The 25,885-nt window shown below is 37.6% G+C and overlaps 2 pseudogenes; both read right to left on the reverse strand.

Annotated features, from left to right (window-relative positions):
* Positions 1–201: 201 nt before the first annotated feature.
* LOC142169088 (uncharacterized) lies at positions 202–15,839 on the reverse strand (annotated as a pseudogene).
* Positions 15,840–15,925: 86 nt separating this feature from the next.
* On the reverse strand, positions 15,926–20,031 carry LOC107773503 (uncharacterized; annotated as a pseudogene).
* Positions 20,032–25,885: the final 5,854 nt, after the last annotated feature.

Genomic DNA, 25,885 nt, shown 5'->3' on the forward strand with positions numbered 1-25,885 from the left:
TTGTCTTGATCAATAAGAACTCTCTGTGATATGTTTTTTGTTTTTTTTGCTATTGTCATTAATTAGTTTGTTGTCTTGCTGTTATATTTCTGCTAATAACTCGTTGGAAATTTTTATTAATTATTTTTCAATTGTATCATGTAAATGTCTTTCCCATGTCAAACATTTATATTTTAACTTGTCTATTTGTATTCACGGAATTCAACTAAACAATTTAAACAACTCACAACCAAAGGTTGTGATTGCGGTGGAGTGAATCACAGGTGATGAGCACTCATGGTGGAGATATTCCAATGCACATGCCACATCCATCATTATGTTCAGTCTCTGCATGATGTCTAAGAAGTAGTTGTGTGATTACAACCACTTATCGAGGCTTCCATTGGGCATGTACTCGATTACTAAAGCCTTAAAATCAAGGTTGGAACAACTAGTGATGACTTTTGTGAGATTCCTATGACGGAGGTTATGCAAAACATCACATTCTGTATCAAAACTCTTGAACGCTTCCAATTGCAGATTGAATACTTTAACTGCAATAGCAGTCCCACTACTGAGCATGCCTTTGTAGACAGAGCCAAAACTCCCAGAACCAATCAGATTGCTCTCGCTAAACGAATCAGTTGCTTGGAGCAGTTCATAATATGAAATTCTTCCTCTTGTTGTTATAGACAATGAATCAGCTTGTTGAGGAGCTCTTTTACCTTTCCTATACCTTATCCATACAAGTACAAAGGTGATAGGAACAAATGATAGTGCAGTTCCCACTAGAAGAAATATAAGCGTTTTTCTCCTATTTGACCTATGCTTGGAAGAAATGGGGCATGGCGAGACACTAAATCTCGGAGAACCACATAATGCTTCGTTGAAGAGAAAAAATTGACTTGAGAGGTTCTTGAAAGGACCCCCAGAGGGTATTTTACCATATAACTTGTTGTAAGAGATATTGAAATACTTCAGGTATTGAAATTTTTCAAAAGACCTTGGAATGGTTCCTGATATATTATTATGAGAAGGATTTAGGAATTCCAGACCTACCACGTTGCTCATTGAGTCAGGTATAGATCCTTGCAACTTGTTGTGTCTCAAAAAAAGGTACATCAAGTTTTGCAAGCTTTCAATTTCTTTAGGAATGCCATCTAAAAATTGATTCATTAACAGATCCATCTGTATCGCGGCCTTTAGATTTCCAATTTATGGAGGTAAAGAACAAACACATATTGTTTGAAGATAAATCAAGAATCATCATATCTTTCAGGTTTCCTAAGCTTGCTGGTATATTGGAACTCAATTTATTGGAACCTAGAAGTATCCTCCTAAGGGAAGTAACGTTTCCTAAACAATTAGAAAGCGATCCTGAAAGTTGAATTTGACCCAAATAAATAGCTCCCAAATGTTGCAATTTTTACATAGATTTTCTAAAATAATTCCTCTAAGTTTGTTTTCATAGAAATCCAAGCGCTGAAGGTCTCTCAAGTTATGAATTGATGCGGGAATAGCTCCAGCCAAATCATTAATAGAAAGATCAAGGTCTAATAAGCTGCTTAAGTTCCCAACTACATTTGGAATCCGCCATTTGATTTTGCAAGTACTGGCGTAAAACTTTGTAAGAGATGTGGAAAGGTTCCCTATAGAGACTGGAAGTTTACCATTTAGAGGGTTAAAAGATAGAGCAAGATATATCAAATTTTCGCAATTGGTTAAGGAAGTCAGGAAGCTTAACGCTGAGTCACTCATTAAATTGTTTTGCTGCAAGTTTAGTAATTGTAAACGAGTCAAATATCCAAGATAGTTGGGAATCAAGCCAGTGAGTTTGTTGTCAGAAAGCTCAAGAATAGTAAGTTTTGAACAAGATTGGTTAAGCCATTCAAATAAAGATCTTCAAGGTTGGGTAAGAGAAAACCTATGTTTGATGGTAGAGTTCCCCATAGGTTGTTGAATGCTAGATTAATCGATTTCAGCCTTGATATGTTGAAGATCTCCATTTCCAGTGAACCACTAAAATTATTAAATCCAAGACTAAGGTCTGCCAACTCAATGAGATTTCTTATCTCTTTGGGTATTTCACCTGGCAATATACAAAGAAAGAAGGAATACTAGTGAGTTTAACTAGTTGGTTCAATCTAGTATAAGTTGTACTTTTCGCTACCACTTTGATTACATACCAGTAAACATATTATTGTCAAGATATAGAACCTGCATCTTGGTTAGGTTGCCAATTTCTCGTGGTATGGATCCAATGAGATTGTTATTCCGCAGGGACAAATATTGCATCGAGGAAATATTGAGTATGGATATCGGGAGAGAGCCTGTTATTTAGTTTTCCTCCATGCCTAACTCCACTAAATTAACAAGATTTTCGATTTCTTGTGGAATTATCCCTGCAAATCATATGCAATAAATTTTTTGTGGAAGTAATTAAATAGAATACTTCTAGTATTCATATGATAATGCAGTATTATACCTCTGAAATGGTTATATCTGAGTAACAATATCTGCAAGTTACTCAATCTTCCGATTTCACTATGTATCGATCCATCAAACTCATTTTCTGATAGAAACAATATTTGAAGTTCTGAATAATTGTGATGGCCTAAAGGTCATCTTTAAATTTAATAATTATTTATGTGTTCTGAGACCTCAAACAACACTATTCGTAGATCCTCGACCTGCGTGCGCAGTCCGAATAATTTTTCGGAAAGTTTTTATATGAAAAATTGATTAAAATGTGAAATAAAGCCTTAAAACTCAACTGGGTTGACTTTGGTCAATATTTTGAGCAAACAAACTTGGATCAATGTTTTGACAGCTCCGGTAGGTTCGTATCGTGATTTGGAACTTGTGCGTATGGCCGAAATTTAATTTGGAGGTCTCTACCTCAAGTTATGGCCATTTAATGGAAACTAGTAATTTAAATGCTAAAGATTTTCAAAGTTTGACCACGGATTTGACTTTTTGATATAGGACTCGGATTGAGATTCCGGGAATTGGAATAGCTATGTTATATCATTTATGACTTGTATGCCAAATTTGAAGTAATTCCGGATTCGTTTAATATGTCTTGGCATGGGTTTTGCAAATTGAAAAGTTTGAAACTCAAAAATTCGAATCGAGGTGAAAATTATAATTTTAGCGTTGTTTGACGTGATATGAGATCCCCGAGTAAGTCCGCATTATGTTATGGGACTTGTTGGTGTATTCGGACGGGGTCCTGAGTACCCCGAGTGTAATTCGAATCGATATCAAAAAAAAAAAGGACTTAAGCAAAATCTGGAATTTTGCTGCTTCTGGTGCCTTCGCTTTCGCAAAGCCTTGGCTGCAGAAGCGGCTCCGCAGAAGCGAGAAATTCCTCGCAGAAGAGGCCTGGGCAAGTTGGGCAAAGAGCCGCAGGTGCGGAACCTTGAACGCACCCACGCGTCTGCAGAAGCGGACCCTTCGATCGTAGAAGAGAAAGGCAGCGCAAATGAGCATTTGGTTCCGCAGAAGCGAGACCGCATGCGTGGTCAAGTCCACCGCAGAAGCGAAAATCTCTGGGCAGTGTATAAATCGAAGAGTGAGATTTTTCTCATTTTTAGACATTTCAAGCACGGATTTAGGCGATTTCAAAGGGGGTTTTCACGATTTCGACTTGGGTAAGTATTCTATATCTGAAAGTGATTATATTTCATAGATTCATGTCAATATTCATCATTTATTTCGGATTTAGATAGAAAAAATTGGAATTATTGTCAAACTTTCCAAAAATGAAAATTTAAGATTTGAAGGTCTATTTCACATCAGAATTTGGTAATTTTTATATGGTTGGACTCATTTCGGAACGGGTGTTCGAATTTCATAAGTTTTTCTGAGATTCGAGACGTGGGCCCCACTATTAATTTTTGAGATGAATTTCGGATTTTAATTCGGAAAATTAGTAAATTCATATGGAATTAATTACTACGATTTGTATTGAGTATATTGAAATGTTTATGACTAGATTTGAGGATTTTGGACACGAATTCGCGAGGCTAAGGTTTAATTGATTCTTGAATTTGGTTGCAAAGGGAGGTAAGTGTCGTGGTTAACCTTGACTTGAGGGAGTATGACTTATTTGTCTATTTGCTACGTGATTTAATGTGCGGGTACAACGTATATGTGAGGTGACGAGTACTTATGCGTTGTGGTTGAGTCAAAGCATGCGGGTGGAATTTATTTATCGAGAATAATTTCCCATTTAATTAAGATATTCCTTCTTAAGTTTATTATTGATTATTTGATCATTATTCATGAAATTATTATTCATTTAATTATTGTTGATTATTTTTGAAGGTGAAGTCGGTATTTTGGCACTGAATTGATTGATAAGTGTATATCCCCGCATTTAAATACTCTTCCGAATTTATATTATTATTATTTTTATGGTAAGGAAGAGTGTAAAAGCACGAAGGGTGATGCCGTACCATTTGTGAGTGTAAAAGCACGAAGGGTGATGCCGTGTCATTTTTAGAGAGTGTAAAAGTATGAAAGGGTGATGTCGTGCCAAAAGAGAGTTAAAGCACGAAGGGTGATATCGTGCCAATTATTATTATTTATTTATCAGTTTATGGAAGGAATGAGAGTAAATGTACGAAGGGTGGTGCCGTGCCATTTTCATATTATCAGTTGCTCATTTTATTGTTAAAGAATTAATTGGCTGCTAAGTGATAATTCTCTTGCTAAAATTATTACATCAACCCCCTTCGCATGTTCCCTCCTAAATTTATTAAGTGTTATTTATTCTTTTATTGTTGCTTCATATTTGTATATACTTGTACATATTGTTTAAGTATGTATCTTATCATAGTCTTGTCACTACTTCGTCGAGGTTAGGCTAGACACTTATGAAGTACATGGGGTCGGTTGTACTCATACTACACTCTGCACTTCTTGTGCAGATTTTGGAGTTGGTCCCAACAGTGTACCATAGACGTGCTTAGATTCAGCTACTCAGAGGAGACTTGAGGTATAACTGCACAACGTTCGCAGTTCTGAAGTCCCCTTCTATCTTACCTCAGTTGTGCATTATCTTTCAAATAGCTTGAATTTTATTCAGACCTTTATTTGTATTATTATAGTAGCTCGTGCACTTGTGACACCAGATTCGGGGATGTATTTTGATAATTCAGTATTTATGGTCTTTCGCACTTTATTTCAGTAATTGACTTTTATTTAATTTAATTTGCTTAAAAATAGTTAAGATTATTTTAACGTTGGCTTGCCTAGTAAGTGAAATGCTAGGCGCCATCGCAGTCCTGAAGGTGGGAATTTCGTTCCATGATAAGTTGGTATCAGAGCATTAGGTTACTTAGGTCTCACAAGTCACAAGCAAGCTTAGTAGAGTCTGAAGGATCGGTACGGAGATGTCTGTACTTATCTTTCAGAGGTTATGAAGTTTAGGAACAATATCACTTCTTTCTTATTATGTCGTGCGATTTTATTCTATCATCGATGATTGAACCATTATATTCTTATTCTCTCGCATATGGTGAGAACACGTAATATATCTACCGATGAGCAGGGACGAGAGCCCTTGATGGCAACTATGACCAGGGATAGAGGTCGAGGCCGAGGTCGTGCTAGAGGCCGAGGCAGAGGCAGAGATAGAGGTCAATCTAAAGCTCGAGCAGTAGCACATGTTGTAGAACCTCATGTGGATCTTCAGGAGGAGGTTCCAGTTCAGACTGTACCAGTTGGACCTGTTCAGGTCCCGGAAGGATTCATAGTTACTCTAGTGCTTCAGGATGCTCTAGTCCGTTTGGTGAGTCTTATGGAGGGCGTGGCCCAGAAAAGTATGTTTCCAGTGGAACCGGCCGTCTCACGGGCTGGTGGAGGAGCACAAACTCCCACTACTCCCACTCCGGAGCATATGGCTCCCCAGTATCAGGCTCCAGCAGCCTCGCTAGTTGGGGTAGTTCAGCCAGTTGTTGCGGCACAGGCTGGTGATAAGCCTGCCATGTCTTCTGAGGCCTTATTGAGACTGGATAAGTTTACCAAGCTCTTTCCAGTTCACTTCAGTAATACACCTTCTGAGGACGTACATGATTAGCTTGACCGCTTTCATGAGGTGCAGCAGGACATGGGTATAGTTGAGACCAATGGGGTCAATGTTGCTGTATTTCAGATGACGGGTTCTGCCAAGAGGTGGTGAAGAGATTTTATGTTGACCAGACCAGTTGGGTCGCCTACGCTGACTTGAGAGAAGTTCTCACGGCTATTTCTAGAGAAGTTCCTCCCTATCGCATTGAGAGAGGATTTCCGCAGGCAGTTTGAGCGTCTCCAGTAGGGCAGTATGACTGTTACTCAGTACGAGACCCGTTTTGTGGATCTAGACTGTCATGCTCTCCTTTTACGTCATATCGAGGGAGAGAGAGTGAGGAGTTTTATTGAGGTACTTACTCACCCTATTAGGCTTTAGATGGCCAAGGATACCGGAAGTGAGATTTCCTTTCAGGCGGCTTCTAATGTTGTTAGGAAGATCGAGATGGTTCTTGCACAGGAGGCCGGATAAGAGGCCTCGTCAGTTCGGTGGGTTCAGTGGTGCCTCGTCTGGAGGCAGGGGTAATTTTGGTAAGGGTCATCCTCCCAGGCCATTTCATTCAGCGCTCCAGGCATCCTAGAGTTCACCACCAGCTCCTATCAGTGCACCTCAGATCCAGAGTTTTCAGGGTGGTTATTCAGGTCGATAGGGACAGTTTCAGGGTCAGCAGTCACAACAGCTGAGGTCCTGTTATACTTGTGGTGATCCGAGGCATATTGCAAGATTCTGCCACAGGTCTCATGGTAGCATGCAACAGGAGGGTTCTCGTGCTATGGTTCCAGCACCGGTTGCATCACCTCCTGCTCAGCCAGCTAGAGGTAGGGGTCAGGCAGCTAGAGGTAGGGGTTAGGCAGCTAGAGGTACAGGTCAGCCCATTAGAGGTGGAGGTCAGTCCGTTAGAGGCCGTCCCAGGGACGTAATTCAGAGTGGTAGGGCCCAGCCTCGATTTTATGCTTTTCCAGTTAGGCCTGAGGCCTAGTCATCCGATGCCGTGATTACAGGTATTGTTCTCGTTTTCCATAGAGATGCTTCATTTCTATTTGGTCCATGATCTACTTATTCCTATGTGTCCTCTTATTTTGCTTCATATCTGGTGATGCCTCGTGATTCTCTAAGTGCTCCTGTGTGTGTCCACTCCGGTGGGAATTCTATCATGGTATATCATGTCTAACGTTCGTGTGTGGTAACTATTGGGAGTCTTGAGACTAGTGTGGATCTTCTACTTCTCGATATGGTAGATTTTGGTGTCATCTTGGGTATGGATTGGATGTTACCTTATCGTGCTATATTGGATTGTCATGTCAAGATGGTGACCCTAGCCATGCCGGGGTTACCTCGATTAGAGTGGAAAGGAACTTCTGGTCATTCTACCAGCAAGGTTATTTCTTATATGAAGGCTTGACGTATGGTCGAGAAGGGTTTTCTTGCCTATTTGGTTTATAGTCGTGATCCTAGTACGGATGTTCCTTCTATGGACTCAGTACCAATTGTTCATGCATTTCCAGAAGTATTTCCTGCAGATTTGCAGGGGATGCCACCCGACAGAGATATAGACTTTTGTATTGATTTGGCTCCGGGCACTCATCCCATTTCTATTCTATCATATTGTATGGCCGTGCCGAAACTGAAAGAACTGAAGGAGCAGTTATAAGACTTGCTTGATCAGGGATTTATTAGACCTAGTGTCTCGCCCTGGGGTGCACCAGTGTTATTTGTAAAGAAGAAAGATGGTTCAATGTGAATGTGTAAAGATTATTTGCAGTATCCACTGCCAAGAATTGATGACTTATTTGATCAGCTTCAGGGTGCCAAGGTGTTTTCAAAGATTGACTTGAGGTCTGGTTACCATCAGTTGAAGATTAGGGGATTTGATGTCCCTAAGACAGCTTTTCGGACTCGGTATGGGCATTACGAATTCCTAGTGATGTCATTTAGGCTGACAAATGCCCCAACAACATTTATGGATTTGATGAATCTGGTGTTCAAGCCCTATTTGGATTCTTTTGTGGTTGTATTAATTGATGATATCTTGATTTACTCCAGCAGTCGAGAGGAGCATGAGCAGCATCTTCGGAGTGTGCTTCAGACTTTGAAGAATAATTAGTTATATGCCAAATTTTCAAAATACAAATTTTGGTTAGACTCAGTTGCCTTTTTGGGGCATGTTGTATCGGCAGAAGGCATAAAAGTGAATCCTAAGAAGATTGAGGTAGTTCAGAATTGGCCTAGACCTACTTCAGTTACAGAGATCCGGAGTTTCCTGGGTTTGGCAGGTTATTAACGTCGGTTCGTGGAGGGGTTTTCATCTATAGCAAGCCCATTGACCAGACTGACCCAGAAAGGTGTTCCATTTGGATGGTCAGACGAGTGTGAGTTGATCTTTCAGAAGCTCAAGACTGCTTTGACTACGACGCTAGTGTTGGTATTACCCACAGGTTCAGGATCTTATATGGTGTATTGTGATGCATCTCGCGTTGGGCTTGGTGCAGTATTGATGCAAGATGGCAGGATGATGACATATGTGTCGCGCCAGTTGAAAGTTCACGAGAAGAATTATCCTATTCATGACTTAGAATTGGAAGCCATTGTTCACGCGCTGAAGATTTGGAGGCATTGCCTATACGGTGTCTCGTGTGAGGTATTTACTGATCATCATAGCCTTCAGTATCTATTCAAACAAAAATATCTCAATTTGAGGCTGAGAAGATGGTTGGAGCTGTTGAAAGATTATGATATCACTTTTTTGTATCACCCCGGAAAGGCCAATGTGGTGGTAGATTATTTGAGTAGAAAGGCCGTGAGTATGGGCAGTCTTGCGTATATTCCGGTTTGTGAGATACCGTTAGCGGTAGATGTTCAGACTTTAGCTAATCAGTTCATGAGGTTAGATGTTTCAGAACCCAGTCGGTTTCTAGCTTGCACAATCGCTCGGGCCTTTTTATATGAGTGCATCAAAGAGAGGTAATATGATGAGCCTCCTTTACTTGTCCTTAAGGACACGGTGCAGCACGGTGATGCCAAACAGGTTGTCGTGAGGGAAGATGGAGTTCTGCGAAGGAAGGGTCTTATTTGTGTGCCTAATATGGATGGGCTTCGTGAATTAATTTTGGAAGAGGCCCACAGTTCCAGGTATTATATTCATTCAGGTGCCGCCAAAATGTACCAAGATTTGCGGCAACATTATTGGTGGAGGAGAATGAAGAAGGATATAGTTGCATATGTAGCTCGGTGTCTGAATTGTCTGCAAGTTAAGTACGAGCATCAGAGACCTGGTGGTTAGAGCGTATCACTATGGATTTTGTTGTTGGGCTCCCACGGACTCAGAGAAAATTCGACACAGTTTGGGTCATTGTGGACAGGTTGACCAATTTAGCACATTTCATTCCATTGGCAGTTACCTATTCTTCAGAGCGATTAGCTGAAATTTACATTCGTGAGATTGTACGCCTTCACAGTGTGCCCGTGTCTATCATTTCTGATTGAGGTACGCAGTTCACTTCGCACTTCTGGAGGGTTGTACAGAGTGAGTTAGGCATGCGGGTTGAGTTGAGTACAATATTTCATCCACAGAAAGCTAGACAGTCTGAACGCACTATTCAGATATTGGAAAATATGCTTCGCGCTTGTGTTATAGACTTTGGAGGTTCTTGGGATCAATTCTTGCCACTTGCAGAGTTTGCCTATAATAATAGCTACTAGTCGAGCATTCAGATGGCTCCGTATGAAGCATTGTACGGGAGGCGATGTCGTTCGCTAGTTGGCTGGTTTTAACCGGGAGAGGCTCGGTTTTTGGGTACCATTTTGGTACAGGATGCCTTGGATAAGGTCAAAATTATTTAGGATCGACTTCGCACAGCTTAGTTTAGGCAAAGGAGTTATGCCGACCGTAAGGTTCGTGATATTGCATTCATGGTTGGAGAAAGAATATTGCTCCGGATTTCACCTATGAAAGGTGTAATGAGGTTCGGAAAGAAGGGCAAGTTGAGCCCTAGGTATATCGGACCCTTTGAAATTCTTGAAAGGGTGGGCGAAGTAGCCTACAGGCTTGCATTACCACCTAGTTTATCAGCGGTTCATCCGGTGTTCCATGTGTCTATGCTCCAAATATATCATGGTGATCCGTCCCATGTGTTAAATTTCAGCTTAGTCCAATTGGATAAGGATTTGACTTACGAAGAGGAGCTGGTAGCTATTCTAGCCCGGCAGGTCCGACAATTGAAGTCTAAGAGTCATCCTTCAGTTCGGGTGCAATGGAGAGGTCAATCGATTAAGCTACCTGGGAGTCTGAGTCGGACATGCGGGGTAAATATCCACACCTTTTTACCAGCTCAGGTACTTTTCTAATTCCGTTCGAGGACGAACGTTTGTTTTAGAGGTGGAGAATGTGATGACCCAAAAGGTCATCTTTAAATTTAATAATTATTTCTGTATTCTGAGACCTCAAACAACACTATTAATCATTCCTCAACTTGCGTGCGTAGTCCAAATAATATTTCGGAAAGTTATATAAAAAATTGATTAAAATGTGAAATAGAGCCTTAAAACTCAACTAAGTTGACTTTGGTCAACATTTTGAGTAATCGGACTCGGATAAGTGTTTTGACAACTCCGGTATTTCCGTATCGTGATTTGGTAGTTGGGCTTATACCCGAAATTTAATTTGGAGGTTCCTAGCTCATGTTATGGTCATTTAATGGAAACTAATATTTTAAAGGCTAAAGATTTCTAAAGTTTGACCATGTATTTGAATTTTTGATATTAGACTCGGATTGAGATTCCGGGAATTAGAGTAGCTCTATTATATAATTTATGACTTGTGTGCCAAATTTGAAGTCATTCTGGATTCGTTTAATATGTCTGGGCACGAGTTTTGCAAATTGAAAAGTTTGAAACTCAAAAAGTAGAATCGAGGTGAAAATTATAATTTCAGCGTTGTTTGACGTGATATGAGACTCCGAGTAAGTCCGTGTTATGTTATGAAACTTGTTGGTGTATTCGGGCAGGGTCCCGAGTACCCCGAGTGTGATTCGAATCGAAATCGGAACAAAAATTGAACTGAAGCAAAATCTTGAATTTTGTTGCTTCTGGTGCTTCTGCGAAGCCTTGGCCGCAGAAGCGAGAAATCCCTCATAGAAGCGGCCTCGGCAAAGAGCCGTAGGTGCGGAACCTTGAACGCACTCGCGCGTCCGCAGAAGCGGACCCTTCGATCGCAAAAACGAAAGGCAGCGCAGATGCGCATTTGGTTCCGCAGAAGCGAGACAGCAGGCGTCAAGTCCACCGTAGAAGCGAAAATCCCTGGGCAGTGTATAAATCGAAGAGTCCGAGATTTTTCTAATTTTAGACATTTCAAGCACGGATTTAGGCAATTTCAAAGGGGGGGGGGGGGGGTTTACGATTTCGACTTGGGTATGTATTCTATATCTGAAAGTGATTACATTTCATAGATTCATGTCAATATTTATCATTTATTTCAGATTTAGATGGAAGAAATTGGAAATTTTGTAAAACTTTCCAAAAACGAAAATTTATGATTTGAAGGTCCATTTGACATTGGAATTTGGTAATTTATTTATGGTTGGACTCGTCTCGGAACGGGTGTTCAGATTTCGTAAGCTTTTCCGAGATTCGAGATGTGGGCCCCCTTGTTGATATTTTAGATGAATTTCAGATTTTAATACGAAAAATTAGTAAATTCATATGGAATTAATTCCTACGATTTGTATTGAGTATATTTAATTGTTTATGACTAGATTTGAGGATTTTGGACACGAATTCGCAAGGCAAAAGTTTATTGGATTCATGAATTTGGTTGCAAAGCGAGGTAAGTGTCGTGATTAATCTTGACTTTTGGGAGTATGACTTATTTGTCTATTGGCTACGTGATTTAATGTGCGGGTACAACGTATATGTGAGGTGACGAGTACATATGCGTTGTGGTTGAGTCAAAGCATGCGGGTAGAATTTGTTTATCGAGAACAATTGCCCATTTAATTAAGATATTCCTGCTTAAGTTTATTATTGATTATTTGATCATTATTAATGAAATTATTATTTATTTAATTATTGTTAAATATTTTGGAAGGTGAAGTCGGTATTCTGGTACTGAATTGATTGATAAGTGTATATCCCCGCATTTAAATACTCTTTCGAATTTATATTATTATTTTCATGGTAAGAAAAAGTGTAAAAATAATTTTTATTATTTATAATATCATTGTCATGGTAAGGAAGAGTGTAAAAGAACGAAGGGTGTTGTCGTGCCATTTGAGAGTGTAAAAGCATGAAGGGTGATGCATGTCATTTTCAAAGAGTATAAAAGCACGAAGGGTGATGCCGTGCCAAAAGAGAGTTAAAGCACAAAGGGTGATGCCGTGCCAATTATTATTATTATTATTATTATTATTATTATTATTATTATTATTATTATTATTATTATTATTATTATTATTATTATTATTATTATTATTATTATTATTATTATTATTATTATGTATTTTGAGTTTATGGGAGGTATGAGAGTAAAATCACGAAGGGTGGTGCCGTGCCATTTTCATATTATCAGTTGCTCATTTTATTGTTGAGGAATTAATTGGCTGCTAAGTGATAATTCTCCTGCTAAAATTATTACATCAACCCCCCCTTCATATGTTCCCTCCTAAATTTATAAAGTGTTGTTTATTGTTTTATTGTTGCTTCGTATTTGTATATACTTGTACAAGTTGTTTATGTACGTGTCCTGTCATAGCCTCGTCACTACTTCGTCGAGGTTAGGCTCGACACTTACGGAGTACATGGGGTCGGTTGCACTCATACTACACTCTGCACTTCTTGTGCAGATTTTGGAGTTGGTCACAACAACGTACCATAGACATGCTCAGATTCAGCTAATCAGAGGAGACTTGAGGTATAACAGCACAACGTTCGCAGTTCTAAAGTCTCCTTCTATCTTATCTCAATTGTGTATTATCTTTCAAACAGTTTGAATTTTATTCAGACCTTTATTTGTATTATTCTAGTAGCTCGTGCACTTGTGATACTAGATTCGGGGATGTATTTTAATAATTCAGTATTTATGGTCTTCCGCGCTTTATTTCAGTAATGACTTCTATTTAATTTAATTTGCTTAAAAATAGTTAAGATTTTTTTAATGTTGGCTTGCATAGCAAGTGAAATGTTATGCGACATCACGGTCCTGGAGGTGGGAATTTTGGGCAGTGACAACAATTTGATAGGCTTGTAAGGAAATGACCGTGAAGATTGTTCAAAGATAAAACAAGCTCTTTGAGTAATGGAAGACCATTGCATAATCCATTGGGAAGACTTCATGATAAGCTATTATGTGTAAATGCAATGACTTCAATTCCAGAAATGTTAGAAAACTGACAATGGTATAGAACCTGTAAGCCGATTATCTTCTATCGCCAAAAGTTTTATCTTGTGAAGATTGTCGATCCCTTCTGGGATGTTTCCTTGAAGGAAATTGCGAGAGAGTTTTAAAGTCTCCAACATTGAGGCATTCGAGATAGACGTAGGGATATAACCTATGAGCTTATTTCCACCCAAGCTTAAAAACCTTATGTTTTTAAGATGTCCAATCTCTTTTGGGATCTGACCCTCAATGGAATTGAATGTCAAATCCAAAGTTTGTAGCTTAAAAATATTGGAAACTGTAGAGGGGATGGATCCAAGAAACTTAAGACGACGCAAATGTGCCATTTATTGAGGCAAATGGCCATGGAAATTGTTGGAACTCAATTTATTGGAACCTAGACGTATCTCCCTAAGGGAAGTAACGTTCCCTAAACGATTAGGAAATGATCCTGATAATTGATTTTGCCGCAAATAAATAACACCCAACCGCTGCAATTTACATAGATTATCTCCAATAAATCTTGTAAGATTGTTTTTATTGAAGTTCAAGAGCTGAAGGTCCCTCAAGTTATGGAGTTGAAGGCCCCACAAAGGAATATGTGGTTTAGACTGCGTGAGACATAATCACGTATAACACAAGTGCTAATATCTAAAGAAAATTTTTACATGATCCCGTAACTATAAATATCTAATCTACCCCCAAGACTTGTGGAAGACTACAAGTCAACCAAGTCTTGCTTTCTTTTGTGTGTACTTCACCGGAGAAAATCTTTATTCCGTTTTCTCTACTACCGTGCGGTGAAAAGCAGTGTTATATCTACTAGAACATCATATACACTAGTTATATCAAGACCAAAATTTCAATGGATAAGAAGAAATCACCTTTTGTTAGGATTTGAACCTAATTTTCTATGATTTTTGCTTATTTCATTGACCGACTTATTAAAGTTCTAATGCTTGTATCGTAATCGTAAAAAAATGATTCTCCATGTGACGAGCTGAATCTCGATATGTATCATGAATATTAGAAGATCACGTAAAAGATGAGCCCGGGATTGAGTTGAGAGTTATTTAGCATCGATATCATTTGTACAATAATCATCAATACCGGTATCATTTGTACCATAATCATTTATGAGCAGCACAAAAGATTTCTCGAGAAGATACATAATAAGTATAAAACAGAGGAGAACCAGTCAATCCCGAATAAAACAAGATTTGATAATTCCATGGTGCAGATTCTTAGCGTAATGTTCGGAGAACACAATTAATGGAGATAACGGGCGGGCCAGATATTAAGGGGAAGAACAGTTATGGATAATTTTAATATTTAAATTCCCTATTCCTCCACATTGTATCCCATCTAAGAAATCGATCTCTTACTCTCTAATCAGAGCATTGTATTTCTGGCTAATCAAACAAAACAAGATACGAGAAAGAGGATGTCTTGATCAATAAGAATTCTTTGCCTTCTTACTTTATATTTGATTTCCTTATTCGTTGTTTTTATTATTTCTTGCCATTTATATCTGAGAAATTGTATCAAATCAATTGTTTGGTGCCCTAAAATATAAATTTAATTGATTTGACTAGATTAAACATGTATAAATTCAATAATAAAAGGGAATTGCAAGAGGGGATTCTTCTATAGTGGTCCAAAATTGAGAAGAATAACCAATAAGACTATGCGGGGTAACGTTTCTCGCTTGGGAAGGAAATTGAGGAGGCTAAATAATAATATTTCTGTTCTTAATTGGTTGATTCAGAAAACCTTGAAGTAAGGAGGCTGATTTTTCAATTATACCATGTAAGCTTTGTGATATGTTTTTATTTTTGCTATTGCCGTTAATTTGTTTGTTGCTTTGCTGTTATATTTATGCTAATAACTCGTTCGCAACTTTTATTAATTATTTTTCAATTGTATCATGTAAATGTCTCTCTCATGTCAAACATTTATATTATTAATTGTCTATTTGTATTCACAGAGTTCCTCTAAAAAAATTAAACAACTCACCGCCAAAGGTTGTGGTTGTGATGGAGTGATAAGTGCTCATGTATCCTTAATCAGAGGTTTCAGAATCAAGCCCCTGGTATGGAGTCACATTTGGTAGGGAGCGCTTTACCTTTCAAATTGGGACTTCCCAATGCGAATTCAAATTAGTCGGGCCCCAAAGCGAATACCAAACACAAGTAAGAAACCAAAAGAAACAAAAAAAACATTTTAAAAACTCATTGTGCTTCGAGAATATACCAATATGTTATTCTCTAAAGTTTTGCTTCATCGATTGTAAAATTGTGCTACTACTAGAATTCCATATCTAGCACAACGTCTAGCTTCCCAAAGTTCCCAACAAATGAAAATGGGGACAGCATGATACACTATTTTCTGCACAGAATTCTTGATCTGTTCCATTTTTGTAATATCACCATAATAGAACGTACATCTATTGAAATAACCAAAGGTCCTGCAAAATATCTCCAGATGGCAAAAATGAGCAGTTTTCTTACCCCATAAATCTTATTTGGAGTATGTTATTATATTTAATAGGAAATAGTGTTCAGTGATACTAGCATATTTGAAGTTAAAGCAGAATCACGTAAAATACAAGTGCTAAAATAAAAAGAAAATCTTTACATGAACCCCAAAATTTAGCAAACATTTGCAACAAAAGAGTGATTTGGAACAAGAGTTTCCAAGAACATGCTCAACATGCAAGAAGTTGAATCCTGATCTTCTTTAGCATCCCTAGGACATCTTTCATGTTGATCCTTCTTGAAGGAGATTCAACACAGCAATCTAGTGCCACTTTCATGATCGATGCCACACAATCTAGCTTCTTGTTTAAGTGATTATCATGTGGTGTTACGAAGTTGGCATCTACAACATCCACTATTGCCTCTGGGAGTGAACAACTCACCCATTGCTTCAAGCTAAGATCTCCCTCGAACATTTCATCATTAGGCTTTCTCCTTGTAAATGTTTCCATTAACATGATCCCGTAACTATAGATATCACATTTTGTTGACACCAGTCCACCCAGTCCATACTTTACACTCAAAAAAGATTAAAATGTTAACATTTATATTGGTGGAAAAAGGAAAGGAAAATCAACGTTCAAAGCATGAAACAAAGACGTGCCTGGTGCAATATAACCCAACGTTGCTAAGATTTTAGTGTATAAATCACTCTCATCATCACCAAGCAGTTTTAAAATACCAAAGTCGCTAAGGTGGGCTACCATATTCTCATCCAGCAAGACGTTACTAGGCTTCAGATCACAGTGAATCGCAATGAGCACCCATGATGGAGATATTCCAATGCACATGCTGCGTCTATCATTATGTTCAGTTTCTGCATGATGTCTAAGAAGTAGTTGTGTGAATACAACCACTTATCGAGGCTTCCATTGGGCAAGTGCTCGAGTACTAAAGCCTTAAAATCAAGGTTGGAACAACTAGTGATGACTTTCAAGAGATTCCTATGGCGGAGGTTGCGTAAAACTTCACATTCTGTATCAAAACTCTTGAACGCCACTTCCAATTGTAGATTGAACACTTTAACTGCAATAGTAGTCCCACTTCTGAGTATGCCTTTGTAGACAGAGCCAAAACTCCCAAAACCAATCAGATTACTCTCGCTAAGTGCATCAGTTGCTTGGAGCAGTTCATAATATGAAATTCTTTTTCTTGTTGCAATAGACAATGAATCAGCTTGTTGAGGAGCTATTTTACCTCTTCTATACCTTATCCATACAAGCACAAAGGTGATAGGAACAAATACCAATACAATTCCCAGTGAAAGAAATAGAACTAGCATTATTTTCCTATTTGATCTATACTTTGAAGAAGTGGGGCAAGGTGAGACACTAAATATTGGAGAACCACACAATGCTTCGTTAAAGAGAAAAAACTGACTTGAGAGGTTCTTGAACGGACCCCCAGAGGGGGATTTCACCATACAACTTATTGTAAGAGACATTGAAATACTTCAAGTATTGAAGTTTCTCAAAAGACTTGGGAATAGTTCGTGATATATTATTATAAGAAAGGTCTAGGAATTCTAAACCTACCATGTTGCTCATTGAGTCAAGTATAGATCCTTGCAACCTGTTGTGTCTCAAAAAAAGGTTCACCAGATTTTGTAAGCCTCCAATTTCTCTAGGAATGCCATTTGAAAATTGATTCATTCACAGATCAATCTGTATAGCAGCCTTTAGATTTCCAATTTCTGGAGGTAAGGAACCGCCCATGTTATTTGATGATAAGTCAAGAACTATTAGATCCTTAAAGTTCCCTAAGCTTGCTGGTATATTGGAACTCAATTTATTGGAACCCAAATATATCTCACTAAGGGAAGTAACATTGCCTAAACAATTAGGAAGTGATCCTGAAAGTTGATTTTGACCCAAGTAAATAACACCCAAACGGTGCAATTTACATAGATTATCTCCAATTATTTCTGTAAGTTTGTTGTTACTCAAGCTGATACCCTGAAGGTTTATCAAATTGCCAAATGGTTTATCAAGTTGCCAATTGATCTGGGAATTGATCCAACCAAGTCATTAGTAGAAACTTCAAAGTATAATAAGTTGCTTATGTTTCCAACTTCATTTGGAATTCTCCCTTTAATTTTGCAACCCCTGGCCAAAAGTTTTGTAAGAGATGTGGAAAGATTACCTACAGAAAGTGGAAGCATGCCTTTTAATGGGTTCAAAGATACAGAAAGAAATGTTAAATCTCTGCAGTTTGTTAAGGAAGTCAGGAAGCTTAATGATGAGTCACTCATTAAATTGTTTCCCTCCAAGTTTAGGGTCTGTAGATGAGTCAAATATCCAAGAGAATTGGGAATCAAGCCGGTGAGCTTGTTTTGAGAAAGCTCTAGAATAGTAAGCTTTGAACAATTGGAGATAGAATGAGGAATAGACCCAACAAGATTGGTTAATTTACCAAGATAGTCTTTCGATGTTAGGTAAGACGGAACATATGTTTGATGGTAGAGTTCCTGATAGATTATTGGCCAAAAGATCCAACTTCTCTCAACCTTGATATGTTGAAGATCTCCATTGAAAGTGAACCACTAAAACTATTAAACTCAATATCAAATACCTCCAAGTCAACGAGATTGCTTATCTCTTTGGGTATTTCACCTTGAAACACATGAAGAAAGAAGGATTATTACTAACGAGTTTAAGTTGTATTTTTTGCTATCACTTTGAATACGCACCAGTAAACATATTATAAGTAAGTTCTAGATACTGCATCTTGGTTAAGTTTCCAATCTCCCGTGGTAAGGATCCCTTGATATTGTTCTTCCGTAGTGAAAGTAATTGCAATGTGGAGATATTGAATATGGATATTGGGACAGCCGATAATCTGGTTCTCCTCAATGCTTAATTTCACCAAATTAACAAGATTTCCAATTCTCTGTGGAATTATCCCTGCAATTCATGTTCAATAAGTATTTGTGGAAGTAATTAGATAAAATACAACTAGCATTCAACAGATAAAGACATACCTGTGAAATGGTTACCTCCGATATACAAGATCTGCAAATTACGTAGACTTCCAATTTCACTATGTATTGGTCCATCAAACTCATTTTCTGATAAAGACAATATTTGAAGTTCTGAACAATTTGACAAGCTTGTAGGCATATGACCATGAAGCTTGTTTGTGGAAAGATAAAGCTCTTTGAGTAATGGAAGACAATTGCATAAACCATTGGGAAAACTTCCTGATAAGCTATTGTTGGTAAATGCAATCACTTCAAGTTTAAAAATGTTGGAAACTGACATAGGTATAGAACCTGTAAGCCGATTATTTTCTATGGACAAAAGGTTCAAGTTGTGAAGATTGTCGATCCCTTCTGGGATGTTTCCTTGAAGGAAATTGCGAGAGAGTCTTAATGTCTCCAACCTTGTGGCATTCGAGAGTGACACAGGGATAGAACCTGTGAGCTTGTTTTTAGTAAATCCTAATAACCTCAGGTTTTTAAGGTTTCCAATCTCTTTTGGTTTCTGGCCCTCTATGGAATTGGATCTCAAGTCGAGGGATTCAAGTGTGGAAATGTTAACAAATGAAGAGGGAATAGATCCAATGAAACTATTATTCCAAAGACTTAGAAATTGAAGTTGGTGTAAAAACCCAAACCAGACAGGAACCTCTCCTCCGAAGTTGTTGAAACTTAAATCAAGAAACTTAAGCCGACACAAACGTGTCATTTCTTGAGGCAATTTTCCATAGAAATTGTTGCTTCCCAAGTCAAGAGAAACAAGAAATGTGAGGTTTTCAAAATCTTGTGGAATTCTGCCCGTAAGAGCCATGTTGGAAAGATTCAACGACTTAACTCTGTGATGGCGAAAACCACAAGTGATTCCAACTCAATGGCAAACAGGAGTAGCGCGCGGCCAACTTTCATCCAAGAAATGAGAAGGATCTGATATAATTTGGGATTTCAAAGAAAGAAGAGCTAATTGATCAGTGGTAATGTTGGTATGAGTCATGGCTGAACTAGTCATAACATAGTAAAGCAACAAGAGTGTTAAGAGAAAAAATGTGAAGGTTTTCTTCATAAGTGCAGAAATTAGTAGGAACATGGTATGGCTAGTAACCTGTGGTTTTGAGACTTTAAATAGCCATGCGATCTCCTTTTTGGTCTTCGAATTTTAAAATATCTTCTTAGGAGACTTTTTTTTCAAGTGGCAGATCAAGAAAAGAAATTTAAGTGCTAGTGTTTGACTCAGAAAGGAGTCGTCCACTAATTTTTATAACCAAATGTGACGGTGCTCAATCGGAAAGAGTGACCAATGCACCTCAATGACACGACAATAATGTTACAATGAATTGAATTTATTAATGTAGAAAATGAGAATGTCCTATTCTTAGACCAGAATCTTGCATCACAGACTCTCTTGATTTAAAAAGAAAAAAGAGTTCCTCTACTGAAATTGAATAAATAACATAACCAAAACATAAATAAGTGCTTATTCTAGAGTCCATTACTCAAATGGTCAGTTAACTATTCGAAATTACCTACTAAATTTATTTTTCTTTCGCTTGTAATATCAAAGTCACTTAGCTATGCCTATAGTACTCAGAAGGTCACTCAACTAGATTTCTAAAGGTTTTGATTGCCAAATACCTATTTTACCCTCTAAATTATCAACTTTTGTCTTCTTTATATTTTAGTTTTTAGCTTTTTAATATTATGATTTTTTTCTCTTTTTAATTTATATTATGGAATTACCTATAGAATATATAAATTTTATTTATAAATTTAAAAGTAAAAATATTATTTAAGTATAAATAATGTTGGAATAATAAAATATTGAGCATGGTAAATAAAATTAATTAGAACAATTTGTTGGTAATAATAATTTTGATATTAACAACAAAAACTCAAAACTTTATTTACACAATTGAGAAAAAAATAAAAGTTTTAAAATATATATTCCATGCACGTAATATAATAACGTTTTTCAAAATAAAGGTACTTTTATAATATACAATATTCTTGAAAATTATGCTCAACTATATTATTATTCTAACATTATATATATGCTAGAAAACTATTTTTTTATTTTTTATTTTATAAATAAAATTTATTTGTTCCATCGGTAAGTCCATAATGTAAGATTGAAAAGAGAAAAAATCATAATATTAGAAATGTAAAAAAATAAAAAAGAACAAGAACAAGATAAAAGTTGATAATTTTGAGGGTAAATAGGTATTTGGCTATCAAAAGTTTGAGAAATCTCGTTGAGTGACCTTCTGAGTATTGTAGACATAGTTAAGTGACTTCTATATTACAAACGAAAGAAAGATGACTTTATTAGATAATTTCGGATTGTTGAGTGACTATTTAAATAATGAACGCCTTATTCTACTTTGAGAGAGCAAAAGAAAGCACTAGTCTGGATTCATTTGTTAAATGCCTACTAATTTTTCAGTGAACTTGTCACGACCCAAAATCCAACTAGCCGTGATGACACCTAACCTCACCCGCTAGGTAAGCCAAATAACAATAATCCGACTTAATTAATATTTAACTGACTCTAATACACTACCCAAGGATTGGTAGTACAAATCATGAGCTTCTAAGATTAGAATTTACAAAACTGGTGTGAAATAAAAATGCGTCATCTGTTTGAAATATACATGAACAGATTTAAAAATTCTAAAGCTACCTAGAACAAGAGGCAGTTGTGACTGGATCGCAGGTACATCTTTAATGCTAGCTACCGCCATGTACAGCAACATCAACATCCAAAATCTGTATGCAAGGTACCGAAGTGTAGTATGAGTACAACCGACCCCATGTACTCAATAAGTAACAAACCTAACTTTAGGTTGAAAGTAGTGATGAGCTGGGAAAAGGGTCAAAGTCCAACTCCAATAACCAACAATAATTCAAAACAATATAATAAAGTTGGTACAAGAAATAACTCAATAATAAAATGCTCAACTCGTATACAATTCTGGAAAATAAACATTTTCTTTTCAAGTATAATAGTAAAACTCAAATCTTTTGCCGGAAATCACCGAAAATATGAGTTACTCTGAAATATGTGATTTTTCTCAAAAACTTTAAAGACAGATAAGAAATCTCATTATGATATGGCATGAGGAAAAATACTTCTCTATATCTACATATCAAGTATGCATGTCTAATGCAATGCAATACGATGATGAACTCATGTACTCATACTCTCAGAGTACTCAATCACTCAATATTGTACGAGGAGAATTCAGCCTAAGGAACTCCATCCCAAATATAATATCCACTGCACTCACTTTGTGGGGTGCAGACTCCGTAGGGGCTCCTGCAGACCAAGCACTATAATCCGCACGGACAACTCACGTGCTGCACGAACAACTCACGTACCATAGTATCAATATCTGGATCTGCACGGATAACTCACGTGCTATAGTATCAATATATGGATCCGCACGGACAACTCACATGTTGCACAGACAACTCACGTGCTGCACGGACAACTCACGTTCTATAGTATTAATAACCTCAAAATCAAGCCCTCGGCCTCGCTCAGTCATCAATCTCTCCAGTCGCTCAGGCTCACAATGTCATGAAACAAGCCCAAAATGATGATATAATATATCTATAAATAACAACAGAGACTGAGATATGATATGCAATGAATGTATATCACTGAGTTTGAAATTACTATTTAAACATATAATTCGACAGCAGAAATGACCTCAGTGGGTCCCAATAATATCAACATTTGCCTAAGCATGATTTCTAACATGAGTCACAACTCGATTTCTCTAACACATAAAAATACATAGAAAAACAAGTTAATTTACTATATAGCTCTATGGAATCGACTGAGTCTCAATTTTTACGGTGCACGCCCACACGCATGTCACCTAGAATGTGCATCACCTCCAAACAATTCACATAACGCGTATAATCACGGTTCAAACCCTCACCTACAAGTTTAGAAGTGTTACTTACCTCGAACAAGGCGAATCCGATGTCGAGCAAGCTAAACAATACTCTAGAAATTTCCATTCGGCGCCTAACAACCTCCGAACGCCTTCCTATCTTCTCAATTCGAAGACAAACGATTCAAATCTAGTAAAACAATATGCAAATTAATTACAATATTCTCCAATGCTTGCAATTTAACAATTTATAAAAATTCCCAACTCCGCTCAAAAAGTCAACCAAAAGTTAACAGTGAGGCCAACGTCTGGAAATCCGACAAAAATTATAAAATCAGAACCCTCATTCAACCACGAGTCCAACCATATAAAAATTACTCAAATTCGACCACAACTCGGACTTCAAATTCTCAATCAAAGTCTATGAAATTTTCTACCTTTTTCAACCCAAAACACTAATTTAATGATTACAATAATAATATATTCATATAATTTAACCAAAACAAGTTAGAATCACTTACCCCAATTCATATGGTGAAAATCGCCTTAAATATTGCTTCAATCCGAGCTTCATAGCTTCAAATATGTTAAAATGGCCGAAACACCGAAATATACCTTCTGCCCAGGTATTTACCCATCGCGATAGCAGAAAATGCTTCCCAATCATGAAGCACAATTTTTCTCAGCTCAACAATGCCCTTCGCGATCGCGAAGAACAAGCTTCCCAACTCTTTCAGACAACCTCTAATATAATGGTCTAAATGACAAATAGTGTGATTTTCTGAAAACTAGACATCAAGGGCTACGACTTTCAATTTTTCACCATCTGCAAATTCCTTATAGATTCCAAGATATAAGCTTCCAAAAGTCAGCCCTGTGCAATATAAATTTCCTTCAACGTGATCGCGAAAAGGCCTACACGATCACGATTCACAAGACCCCAAACTGCAGTTTGCTCTTCGCAAATGCGGCCAAATGTTCGCGATCGTGATGCATACCTCTGTAGCCAAAAACCAGCAATTAAAAATGATTTATAAATGGTCTGAAACCACCTAGAAACTCACTCGAGTCCCTCGGGACCCCGTCCGAACATACCAACAAGTCCCAAAATATATTACGGACCTACTCGAGACCTCAAATCACATATAACAACATCGAAACGACGAATCGTACCATAATTCAAACTTAGAATTTTTTAAATCTATTTATTTCCAAAACTCATGCCGAATCATATCAACTCAACTCATAATGAACTCAAATTGTTTGTACAAGTCAGAAATGACATAATGAAGCTACTGAGATTTTCGAAACCACAATCCGAACCGGATATCATCAAATTCAACTTCCGATCTTACGAACATTCAAAACCTTCAAGTTTCCAACTTTCGCCAATTGGTGTCGAAACCTTCTAGAAATATCCAAATGCAATTTCGGGCATACGCCCGAGTCCAAAATCACCATCCGGACCTAACGAAACCATCAAAACTTTGTTCCGAGGTCATATACCAAAAGTCAAACTTGGTCCACTATTCCAACTTAAAGCTTCAAACATGAAATTCATTCTTCTGAACTAATTCCGAAATACCTGAAAAAATAAAACCGACGATTCACACAAGTCATAATACATCATATGAAACTATTCAAGACTACAAATAGTAGAAAGGAGTGTAAATGCCCAAAACAACCGGTCGGGTCGTTACATTCTCCCCTATTTAATCATACGTTCATCCTAAAACGTGCCAAGAGTTGTTCCCAAGCCTTTAAATCACTGTTACACCTTACCACGCACATACCCGAGGGTGATACCACATCACCCTTTTCCATATAGGCCTGACAACACAACATAATTAAAAATCATTAATTTAACTTTAGCCCATAAACCTTGGACCCCAATTTCTAACACCCGAAATTCTTTTCAAGACCCAAATATCACATCTACACATTGTATAAGTCTGAACAAGATGTATTAAGCCTTAACTATAAACCCAGATATAATCACATAACATACTACACAACTCGCATACTCGCAACACCATTCCCGATCACAGTAACTACTCAAAACCAACCTGGTACTAGTACTAAACCCCATATCTAACAAAACCTTGTTCCAAAACCTTCGTACACCGCTGATAATGAAAGAAGCACACGGAATCTCATAACCCCTTATCAGATCAACAAGTCATGGAGCTCTCTCATCCCAACCAAAACCATAATCACTTTCTAAGCCGATTTTCGATATTATCCTCCCAAATATACTGTAATCAAACCTGATAGTACCCATTCTAGGTCCAATGACCTTATATTATCAAACAAAACTATCCCACAGACATGCCACAACCTACTCAATCCGTGAACCCAAAAATAGGAGTTGTCTCAAAGAAGAGAACCATTTCGCAAGTTCAACAAGCACCACCACAACCGCAATGCTATGAGCTCATCATACACAGTATAATCAAGACACACGAATCTAATAACGGTAACCATCTCTCATAGAGCTCACATTAACATCAACCGCACATCATGGTCATAGGCCTCCGGTCCAAGCATATCATACAGGAGGAATCAAACAAGTACACATGTATATGATAATTGAATAAAACTCTTATGCCCATGGACTGGTATAAATAACACGACACAGAGTAGCCATGTGCAAAGTGTGCTATTACAACTCAAAATGACAAGTTAACGCAGAAATAGTAACTACCAAGTTTATTCAGGAAATTAGCCTTTTTGTAACCTCAAGTATGGCTCAGATAGTTCTCAACAAAGGTACAAATATGAGAACATTATAACTTTAAGCTTAACAGTCAACTCTAGGAATATCATAGCTTAAGCATTTTCCGAGCATGGATAAAGCCCTCCAAATTATAGAACACATGAATCACCGTAGCGGATCCCAACTCCAACACTCGAATGACTAACATATCTTCCATGCACGTTCATCTCACGAGAATACTTCCATACTTCTTCCGTGCCACTAGCAATAATTTGAATATCAATAGTCTATCAACCATGTGAGTACCGTAATACTGATGAGCATCCGTAAGTCAA

Source organism: Nicotiana tabacum, chromosome 14 (genome assembly GCF_000715075.1).
Source record: "Nicotiana tabacum cultivar K326 chromosome 14, ASM71507v2, whole genome shotgun sequence".
NCBI lineage: Eukaryota > Viridiplantae > Streptophyta > Magnoliopsida > Solanales > Solanaceae > Nicotiana > Nicotiana tabacum.